The 10,000-nt window shown below is 41.2% G+C and overlaps 1 protein-coding gene across 1 annotated transcript in view; it reads right to left on the reverse strand.

The window, feature by feature from the left end:
• wnt5b (wingless-type MMTV integration site family, member 5b) overlaps nucleotides 1-10,000 on the reverse strand; it is an 89,062-nt gene that overhangs the window by 43,727 nt on the left and 35,335 nt on the right. The window lies entirely within an intron of this gene.

Below are 10,000 nucleotides of genomic sequence, written 5' to 3' on the forward strand. Positions count from 1 at the left end.
ACACTTCTGAACAGAGGTGGTGCTGTTGGTTTTAACTCTTCTGGGAACACCTAACATCTAATATGAATGTGATTTACTTGGTCTAGGACATAAATTTAATTGTTGCTTTTATATAATACATTTAAAAGTAATCATTTGATTACATTTCAAATTATTAGATCGGTTGTTTAGTGTATGTGTGTGTTTGCTAGAGATGCAAAAGAAGAAGAAGTCATGGGATCACCACAAATTAGCAGACTACATCCTCAGAATTTCATGGCACTCCATCTGACAACTCAGTCTGGACAAAAGGGGTGGACCAACCAACATTACCGACATTTCCATCCCTAAAACCCAAGCTGCTGACTAAAAACACCATTCTGAAGTCATGCGAGCTCAAAATGACTTTGCCAATAGCTTGTTTTTGTCTGACCACCAGTAAAAACCCAGACATGTTCCATTTATAATGAAATAAAACACAGAAAAACAGCAAATTCTCACATTTGGGAAGCTGGAATGAAAAATTGTTCCACATTTTTTTTTTATGTGGTAAATGACTAAAACAATTCATCACTTATCAAAGTTGTATTGTTTCAGCATTTAGACTTGGAAACCCTCCACTCCTTAGATCCTCTGGGTGTTCAACTGTTTACTAATCTATCACATGCTGTTATCAGGTCACTTGCTGCTGTAGGCCCTTTACTCATTAGGTAACATTTTCAATCTATTCTCAATTGCATTTGCCGGCATTATCGCCATATGGTGCGGAGACCCAGAGATTCCACACTGTATTAACATTATCCTTCATTTTGTCCTTTGATATTTGAACCATGCTCATCAAATTATCACTGTTGTTACATTTTACACGACTAGCATTAGCTATTCTGCACTGTTTTTGCTCACTGATATGTTAGATCCAACAGATTGGATGAGAAAACAACACACTAAATCTTTCATTTGAAACCATAAGACCCACGCTTCATTCACAATCAAGCCATGAACGTCGTTTCTGAATCTTTTATAAAAGCCGAGGCAAATACAATAGGAGGCTGAGAATTATGCAGCATGTGATGCTGACTTCTGCTCCCTGTTCCTGCTTCAGTCGACGGTACCCAGCGGAGAACGACAGCAGAGAGAGGACGGACAGGGAGAGAGAGGGAGAGAGAGAGGAGAGTGACACCGGGGTTCTTTTTAGCTTCCTTTGTCTCGATGTGAAACCACGTGAAGCTCTGACAGAAATGTGACAGATACCGGCAATGTCAAAAACCAACAGGCTCGCACACATCCTAATTTGTCAGGTGAGACAGTGTTTTGGTAGCGTGGGAGGTGTGGTGTGCTGGTGCGTGCTTATCTTCCTGTGCACATGTGATTGATGTGTATGTGCATAATGCATGTGCATAGTCAGTTTCTGTGTGTGTGTGTGTGTGTGTGTGTGTGTGTGTGTGTGTGTGCTTCTCTGCCGGATCTCTCTGTACCGTTCTGTCAGCTGAGCTTGTCATTCAAGCATCAACGAAGAGAAACTTTTTCTTTCTCGATATTTTGTTTAAAATTTGTCATGCTCTTCTTAAACAACGAAAATGGGCAGAAAGGGAGACAGAAAACTGCAGCAACAGTCGAGCCGAGTTTAACACATGTTTGACAGGACACGTCGCGCATCGGAGCAGATTCCAACGTGTTAACAACAATGAATTTTCGGGGCTTTTTTTAGGGTTTGAGCTATGAAATGAGAAAAGAACAAGAGCAGACAGAAGAGGTTGGAAGTTGAATTTGATCAGGTCTGTGCTAGAACTATTTTGTGACCTCGAGCAGTGTATTTCTTATTTTCTACCTTCAACAAAGCCAGGCTCGCTTTTCCCCCTGCTTCCAGTCTTTGTGCTAAGCTAAGCTAACCACTCCCAGCCGTGGCTTCTTCTTTCACCGTGCGGATATGAGATTGATGCAGCTAACTCTCAGCAAGAAAGCAAATTTCTCTCCTTTATACTTTGTCACATGCCCTTTTTGCACCCCACCTCGTCACGACACATAAGGTACATAAGGTACCTTATGCTTATATCTGAGACGTCAACAGCGGTGACAAAACGGCCCTGGGAACGAGAAGAATCTCAAGACTCCAATCAGAAAACTGACCTGTCAAAAGACATCTGTGTAATGAATAGCATCTCTAAACCACGTCTCAGATAATTCTGGGTTTCACCGTGGATGACTGAAAAAAATTTCAATTTACTGATGAATCCAAGTCTATTTTGAAATTGATGGCAGTAACAGATGGGTGGATGTAAGGAGAGACGATGATACAGCAGTTTATCAAACCAACAGTGAAACATGGCGGTGGGGATATTCAAGTCTTCGGGGCGGTTTGCCTACTCGGGAGTTGGACACCTGCACCGAATCGACTCCACCCTGACCGGCTGGGAGAAGCAGCACTCTGCTCTCTGGAGACATGCTCCACCCTCTGGTTTGCATCTTTGATGAGAATGAATCATACTCCAGTAAAATAATAACCTCAAAGCTTTGAAGAACCATTTGAAGACCGGAAGTGCGGACGGTCTGCTGTTATGGGGGTGCTTTAAGACTGAGAAAGCCAAATATTCCTGACATGAAAAGAAGCTCTTTGGAACATTTTCAGATCACGCTGGGATAACATTGGTTATCAGGTCTGAAGAAACTGGTGGAGTTGGTGCCAAATTGAGGGCATACTGTCATTAAAGCAAAAGGGGGGCTCAGAAAATACTGATCTTGTAGATACTAAGATAATTTAAAATAAAAGCAGGCCTGAAGTTAGACAAGCACACGGGAATTCATTAAAAAAAAAATACCCTGAGCAGGTCTGAACTGTATTTGATTGAACTAAGAGGCGGGTCGCTTCCTGTTCAATCCAATTAACCCAGGAAGTGGACATTTAAACTGTAAGAAAATCTCCATCAAACGCTTATTTAATATTCAGTATATAAAGGTATTATTGAGACAGAGTAGCACTCTTATCTCCCTGTAAATGAATTAGAGTTTCAATTTGCATGTTGAGTGAATTTAACTGAAAGTGCCTCAGACCCAGAGCGTCCACAAGAGCTGTGCTGTGCCTGCTGATAACCAGCCTGTCAGTTCTGGATTTGGTAAAAGCTTCATTCACACCTGCGTTAAAAAAAAACAAAGGCAGGATTTTTGATTGTACAGTATATGTAGATCTGTAAGAAGTGTCTGGCATGGGGAGGAAAAGACTAATATATAAACAGAGATCAATTTTGGAAACATATTTTACTGTTTGCATCCATTCTGTTTTATTGCTATATTTTTCAGTTCTTTTGAATTGAAGCAAAGATGGACTGTCATATTTTAAATTTTATTAGAAACTTCCATTTGTCAATTTGAATAATGCTATGAATTCAAATCACCTTAGAATATTTCACTTTGAAAATCATCTATCTGAATGCACATGGTTTGGATTCCTCTTTTAGATTGCAGGTTGGAAAATGTCAAAGGTATTTTTTAATTGCAGTTTTGTAATGGTTCACAAACTCAGATACAAAGAAGATAATATTCACTTATATATAGCGCTTTATCACTGTAGCAGTCTCAAGGTGGTTTACAGTTTGCCCGAAATTCATCCATCGTGACACACCAATGGCAGGAGCAACACGGGGTTCAGTGTCTTGCTCAAGGACACTTCAGCATACAGACGTGAGGACTCGGGGATCAAACCACCAACCTCATGATTAGTGGGAAACCCGCTCTACCATCTGAGGCTCAGTCACCCCATAAAGTTGTGTCAGATATTCAACAAGCTGCATTCAAGTTTCAGTCAGGTACAAAAAAAAATCTAAATTGGCGATATGTAAACACCCAAATACCCGACTACAGAAGATAATTAGCTTATCTGTACTTACTTGTATATTAAAGAACACACTTATAAATATTTTCAGCCAGGTCAACCAGACCTAGTGGAAATGTCAAACAATTATCAGAAATCAAAAATCATTACGGCCTATCTTTGCTTCCATAAAGCAGAAAAAGAAAAGACATGTATTTTGACCATGCAGCGCGGATTAAATGCAGCACATTGCGCTGTGGGCTGGACTCAGATGTGTGGCAGCAGGTGAATTTTCATCACCTTGGGGTGACGCAGATCTCAACCCTGCACTGCTGCTCCGACAGATGTGATCAGACTTGGAAAAAAAAAAACACGCACTTTGTTTGCTATTTGAACACAGGGAGGCTCAGCGAGTCGTCGGAGGAAAGTCAGACCTCATGTTTTTTTGTCCCTGGTTTCACAAAAAGGTGAAGCATGAACTCACATTTCTGTAATCTGTATCTTTATCTCCTTTAACAAAATACATTTCCAATCCAAGGAAAGCAACAGGGAAGAAAAGATAACTAGGCAGTGCCACATATGATTGTACAGTTAACTGTGTGAGATAGAAGAACAGTGAGATAATTAGTGTGTTTGTGCAAGACAGAGATTTAAAAAGAGACAAATAGAGAAATAGAGTCAGAAAAACACATGGGAGGTGGAGCGAGAGAAGATAAAGAGAGAAACTGAGTGTGGAATACAAAGAAGGGCCTGTGTGTGTGTGTGTGTGTGTGTGTGTGTGTGTGTGTGTGTGTGTGTGTGTGTGTGTGTGTGTGTGTGTGTGTGTGTGTGTGTGTGTGTGTGTGTGTGTGTGTGTGTGTGTGTGTGTGTGTGTGTGTGCGCGTGTGTACACCAGGTGTGTATCTGCCATCCCCAAGGTCCTTCTAGCTGTCTTCTCCTATTGATTAGTTCATATTGATCTGGCCTGGCACATACACACCCTGACACACAAGTGCACACACACACACACACACACACACACACACACACACACACACACACACACACACACACACACACACACACACACACACACACACACACACACACACACACATCTACGCACAAACAGCATGGTTCACTTGATTTAGCCAGGCTTTGACACAAGGGACATGAGGGTACATTGTTAAAACACATGCAAGCATGCATGCACGCATGCACGCACGCACGCACGCACACACACACACACACACACACACACACACACACACACACACACACACACACACACACACACACACACACACATTCCCTCTATCATTTGGCCTCTTAAAAGAACAACCATCTTCTCTCTGACACACACACACATACGCACACACTTGTCAAACAACAAACACTCACTCTGCCTGTTTGCTTATGTGCATTGGTTGTCTGGCAAACAGGCCGGAGAAACAATGAGCATGAATGAGACAGACTGTCAGTGAAAAACTCAAGGTCTTGTGCAAACCTGATAAATCGCATCATCTGTTTTTTCTAGAAAATGTTTGATTCTCCTTCAAGAGCAATATAGATCACTGTATGTTTTGGATGTTACACAGATTAGTTGGTAGCCCGGGTGACGTACGACCATGTGACTTATTGTATTTCAAAGGGGCTCGTCACTGAGGCAAACCCACATGGAATTATCACCATAACATTCAGCTGAATAGAAAAGTTCAGTGAAACCAAGCGTGCACAACCTGCTAATTAGCAGGCAGACAAAATTAGTGGCTTACTTGTGATTACAGCGTTAAGAATAACAGCAAAAACAAGAGCTACAAGACAAATGAATATTGAACTTCAACATTCATCAAGTGACGAGAAATAGGACTCCAAATAACACTAATGTTGCTCTGTTGATATGGCAACTGTTTGCAGACAAGTCAGCCATAACTTAACGTCAGTAATATATTGGCTGCTTTTTTTATGCTGGGATGACCACAACATCAGTTCCTGATGGTTTAATGTATTTATTCAGTATTTTCATGATGAGGTTTTTAATGTTGCTGTAACCTCGACAGGAATGTTGAGGGAATTGTTTTCAAAGTTGGTACAAACATTCACTGGGATACAACGATAAAACTGTTTAAATGTTTTGGGTCAAAGGCAACCAGCCATAAATCAAAAATTCGTACGCTAATTATGCAAAATGTGTAATTGGATAAAATGGTGAAGTGATGGCATTTTGAATTCAGACAGTCAAAGGTCATCAGAAACAGCTTTGTTGAGACAGACATGGATGTAAACTGCAGATGACTGGTTGGCGGAGGTGTACAATTACAAGGTGGCGGTTGTCATGGTATTCTGACACCGCGTTGGGTCGCAAAACAGTTTCATCATGAAACAAATCGCTGTGAAATATCGTGAACTGCCGCAGCAGCGGCCTAAAGGCAGCACCTGAAGTAGCACCTTTGTGGCTGGAGGGTCAACGATGCAGTTCCCTAAACTGGCTGGGAAAGTACGGGTGAGGTGAATTCGTAATGGTCTCCCCCATCTCCAGTAAAAGCAGAAAAAAACATGCAGTCAAGTCAAGGTGTCCTTGAGCAAAAACATCTCCCCTCCAAATGCTCCTGAGCGGTTTAGTGGCAGCTGCAGAGGAGTGTGTTCATTCAGAGCCGATCCCAGTGTGATTGTGCGGAGGTGTGTGAAGGTGAAGGAGGTTGAGGCTGATAAAGAGCATGTATGTTTGTTCTGTCTACATTTATGACGAAGGGAGGAAGAGGAAATAATGTGTAAAAGGTGAAAATGCGATAAAAAAAAAACAAAAAAACAAGCAGGACACATGCTCTGCTTGTCAGCACCCTCTAATGAGGAGCTTCTACTTGTCGTGACCAGAATGATGCACGATGGGACCTGGTGGCAGGCGCCCTGTCATATATCAATATGTAGAGTCACACTGATATACACCACACACAGATACAGTCTCACATCTTTTTTTTTTTTTTTTTATCCTTTATCCAGGCTCTGCTAGACTCCCCCCCCCCCTTTGTCTCTGAATCAGAAGAAACGTCACTGCCTGTCTGTGCTTTTAGTCTTTTGTGTGCATGTAGACCCACACACACAAATACAGTACGTGCACAGATACACAAACACCTGCATCCACAGAGACACACACACACACACACAGGCTGCCTTCTGCTGCGGTGATGGCTCCGAGCTGTCAAAACATCCTTGCTTTCTTTTCCTCTCTCACCAAAGCAGCTTGACTGAGCTTGCCTGTGCAGGTTCACAGACTGCTGTCTATCCACCCTCATTCTTTCTCTCCTCCTCCTCCCTTTTCACTCTCTCCTCTATGTGTGTGTCTGAGCATCTTGTTTTGTCTTTTTCTAGCTGTTTCAGCTTTTGACTACAGAGAAACATACATACAAAAAAAAAAAAACAAAAAAAATACTTTGCCTTTGGTCTACTGTATCATTCAAATGCACGAGTGAAACTTAATGAATAGCTGTTTATGATGGCTCTGAACCCGACAAGATCTTCACACAGCTCATGTCAACACTGAGAGATAAATAAAATAAAATAAATGTTGTTTACAGGAGTTTGAGTAATTTTCTGTCCATATTGTAGAGTTTAAATAATATAAAAACAGGTCAATCTCATTTTGCTGCACAGACAAAATAACACAACCTGGTCTTGAGTCTCAGACCCTTCTTGCCCTTAGCTGACTTTAGTCCCTGATGTACAACTTCATAATGGTTCCAGGTGTGGACAACAGCGTGGACAGTGGATGAGCTCTAGGTGCTCTTTGTGACCAGGTGTCCCACTTTATGTGTTACTGCACAGCATTTTTAGCCCTTGTCTCGTGTCCCACATATTGAGATAATGTCCCACATTTTGATGGGTTCGAGTTTTCAAAAGTCAACACTGCAGGGCAGATGGAAATCTGGAAATGCAGTTATAACAAAGAAACCCAAAGATGATGCAAGACAGACAAAGAAACAGGAGCTGAAATAACCCTGTGCAACACTCTCAATCATACAGTCAGCACCACGTAAGACAATTTACTGTCAAATTTTAGCTCCCTTTTATGCTCACTGTAATTACTTAGTGTTGGAGCAGAGGGCTGAGAGGACACATGGCTGGTCAGAGCTGGAGAAAAGGATTTAAGGATCTAAATCGGAAACATTGGAAACAAGGACTTTTATTGTTGATCACTATTGTAATTCTTTTGAGTTTATAAAACCTTATTCTCCTCTGGGAAGTTTTAAGTTGGGTCTTCGACAAAGAAAATAAAGCTGTTTTTGCGTGTTTTTTTTTAGATATACTGCACTGTCTCACCTCATCCTGCCTCATGGAATTACAATAACTATAATCTTTGCTCCACATTTAGTTTGTTGGAATCTGATCACGCTAATTACACCGGGTATCTGCCTCTGTGGACATGTTCACCTGTGTGCAGACAGCCCGTACGTCCACCTGGTCATTAGTTGTATTTTTTTCAGCAGATCCTTTACAGAAAGTTTTTGCAAGTATTATTCGAGTTTGAAAATCCTGTTTAGATGTGTATTCACATCAGTGTTTTCATTTTATTTCTGCAAACCTGTTTACTGAGATCATGAATCTGCCGCGTTCCTGGTCTCCACCATGATTGTACTAACAATTACTTGTTTTTATTAAAGTATTTTATTGTTTCAAGTATCAAATACTGATTTGAGTGCAGTTTATGAATGCTACCAGTTTATTCTAATCCTGTTTTGTCAAATGAAAAGTCACCTGACAACATAAGCATGAATGCTGTTTGATGAAAACATGTGCTGTGTGATTAGCTGACAGTCAGAATGAGTCGCCACAGGGGCAGTCGGTTTCTTCACCTCTCTACTTTTCTAGAGTATGAAAAACAACAGCATATTGTGACTCGTAGGTATAATTTGAGAGGAAAAGGTGTGTTTTAAAATTCAGCCACCTTGTTGTGAACAATAGGCAACTGCGGCATCATCACAACCCATTTCACATTACAAGTGTCAAGCCTACAAGGAGTATTGTTAAAGCCTCTCATTCTTATTAAAAAAAATAATGTGGGACCCAAAATATACATCACATCCAGGTCATAACACAGCCATGGCCTCTAATCTACAGCTAGCACAGAGCATTTGGGGGAATTCATCCCACAATGAAACGTTTAAGAGTCATTTACCCTCTAAAACATAGATTCCGATATAAAATATATGCCTATCCTCTCTCCTGCTCTGATTCACGTCTCTTTCTTTTTCTCACTCTATCCTACACACACACACACACACACACACACACACACACACACACACACACACACACACACACACACACACACACACACACACACACACACACACACACAGGAGTGCTGTGTGTTTGGCCTGCAGGGTGTGCACAGCAGGGAGGAATCAACCGTATGGCAGACATGAGGATGGAGCCAAATCTGGCTTGTACACATGGTGTGTGGCCGTGTTGCCCTGTGTGTGTGTGTGTGTGTGTGTGTGTGTGTGTGTGTGTGTGTGTGTGTGTGTGTGTGTGTGTGTGTGTGTGTGTGTGTGTGTGTGTGTGTGTGTGTGTGTGTGTGTGTGTGTGTGTGTGTGTGTGTGTGTGTGTGTGTGTGCGTGCTTAGCTGAAGGCAGCCTGCACTTAAATATATATCAGGGGCAGCGGTTGCCTAAAGGTGAAAGCTGTGTGGTTTTCACTGGAAGCCTGCCGAACGAATGAATGAAAACCACTCTCCAGTCCCTCGCCAACTCCTGTCACTGTGCCCTTGAGCAAGGCACTTAAGATGGTACTGTTGCATAAGAGCATCGATGTGAATAGAGAAGCAATAATAATAGGAGGACAAATCCTCCTCTGTTTTATCACTGCTTATAATATACATGATTTATTATCCTTCTGCAATTTACTCACAAAAGCAAAAATTTGGATGTGGGAAAATGGCAAAAACTACATGGGGCAAGAGGTGAATTATTTAGAGGTGAAATCAAAACTGAGAGCCCTTATATGTTAATAATCACTGTTAATAATCTCAGTTAACAGGAGAGCCATGAGTGTGCACAGCAATGAAGAATAGGAGAGTTAAAGTGAAACAGGAAGTTGTTCTTTAAACTGTAAAAAATTTGGGTAATAATTACCTTTCTACCAAATATGACTGTTAAAATTTGTAAAATATGAAACTTAGATGCACATTAAAATAAAACAGAAATACACTTTAACTTTTGAATTAATACATTTCACAAC

Source organism: Brachyistius frenatus, unplaced genomic scaffold (assembly GCF_029030835.1).
Source record: "Brachyistius frenatus isolate BFR_SWC_R1_liver_20210118 unplaced genomic scaffold, ASM2903083v1 Contig_32, whole genome shotgun sequence".
Classification (NCBI taxonomy): Eukaryota; Metazoa; Chordata; class Actinopteri; family Embiotocidae; genus Brachyistius; species Brachyistius frenatus.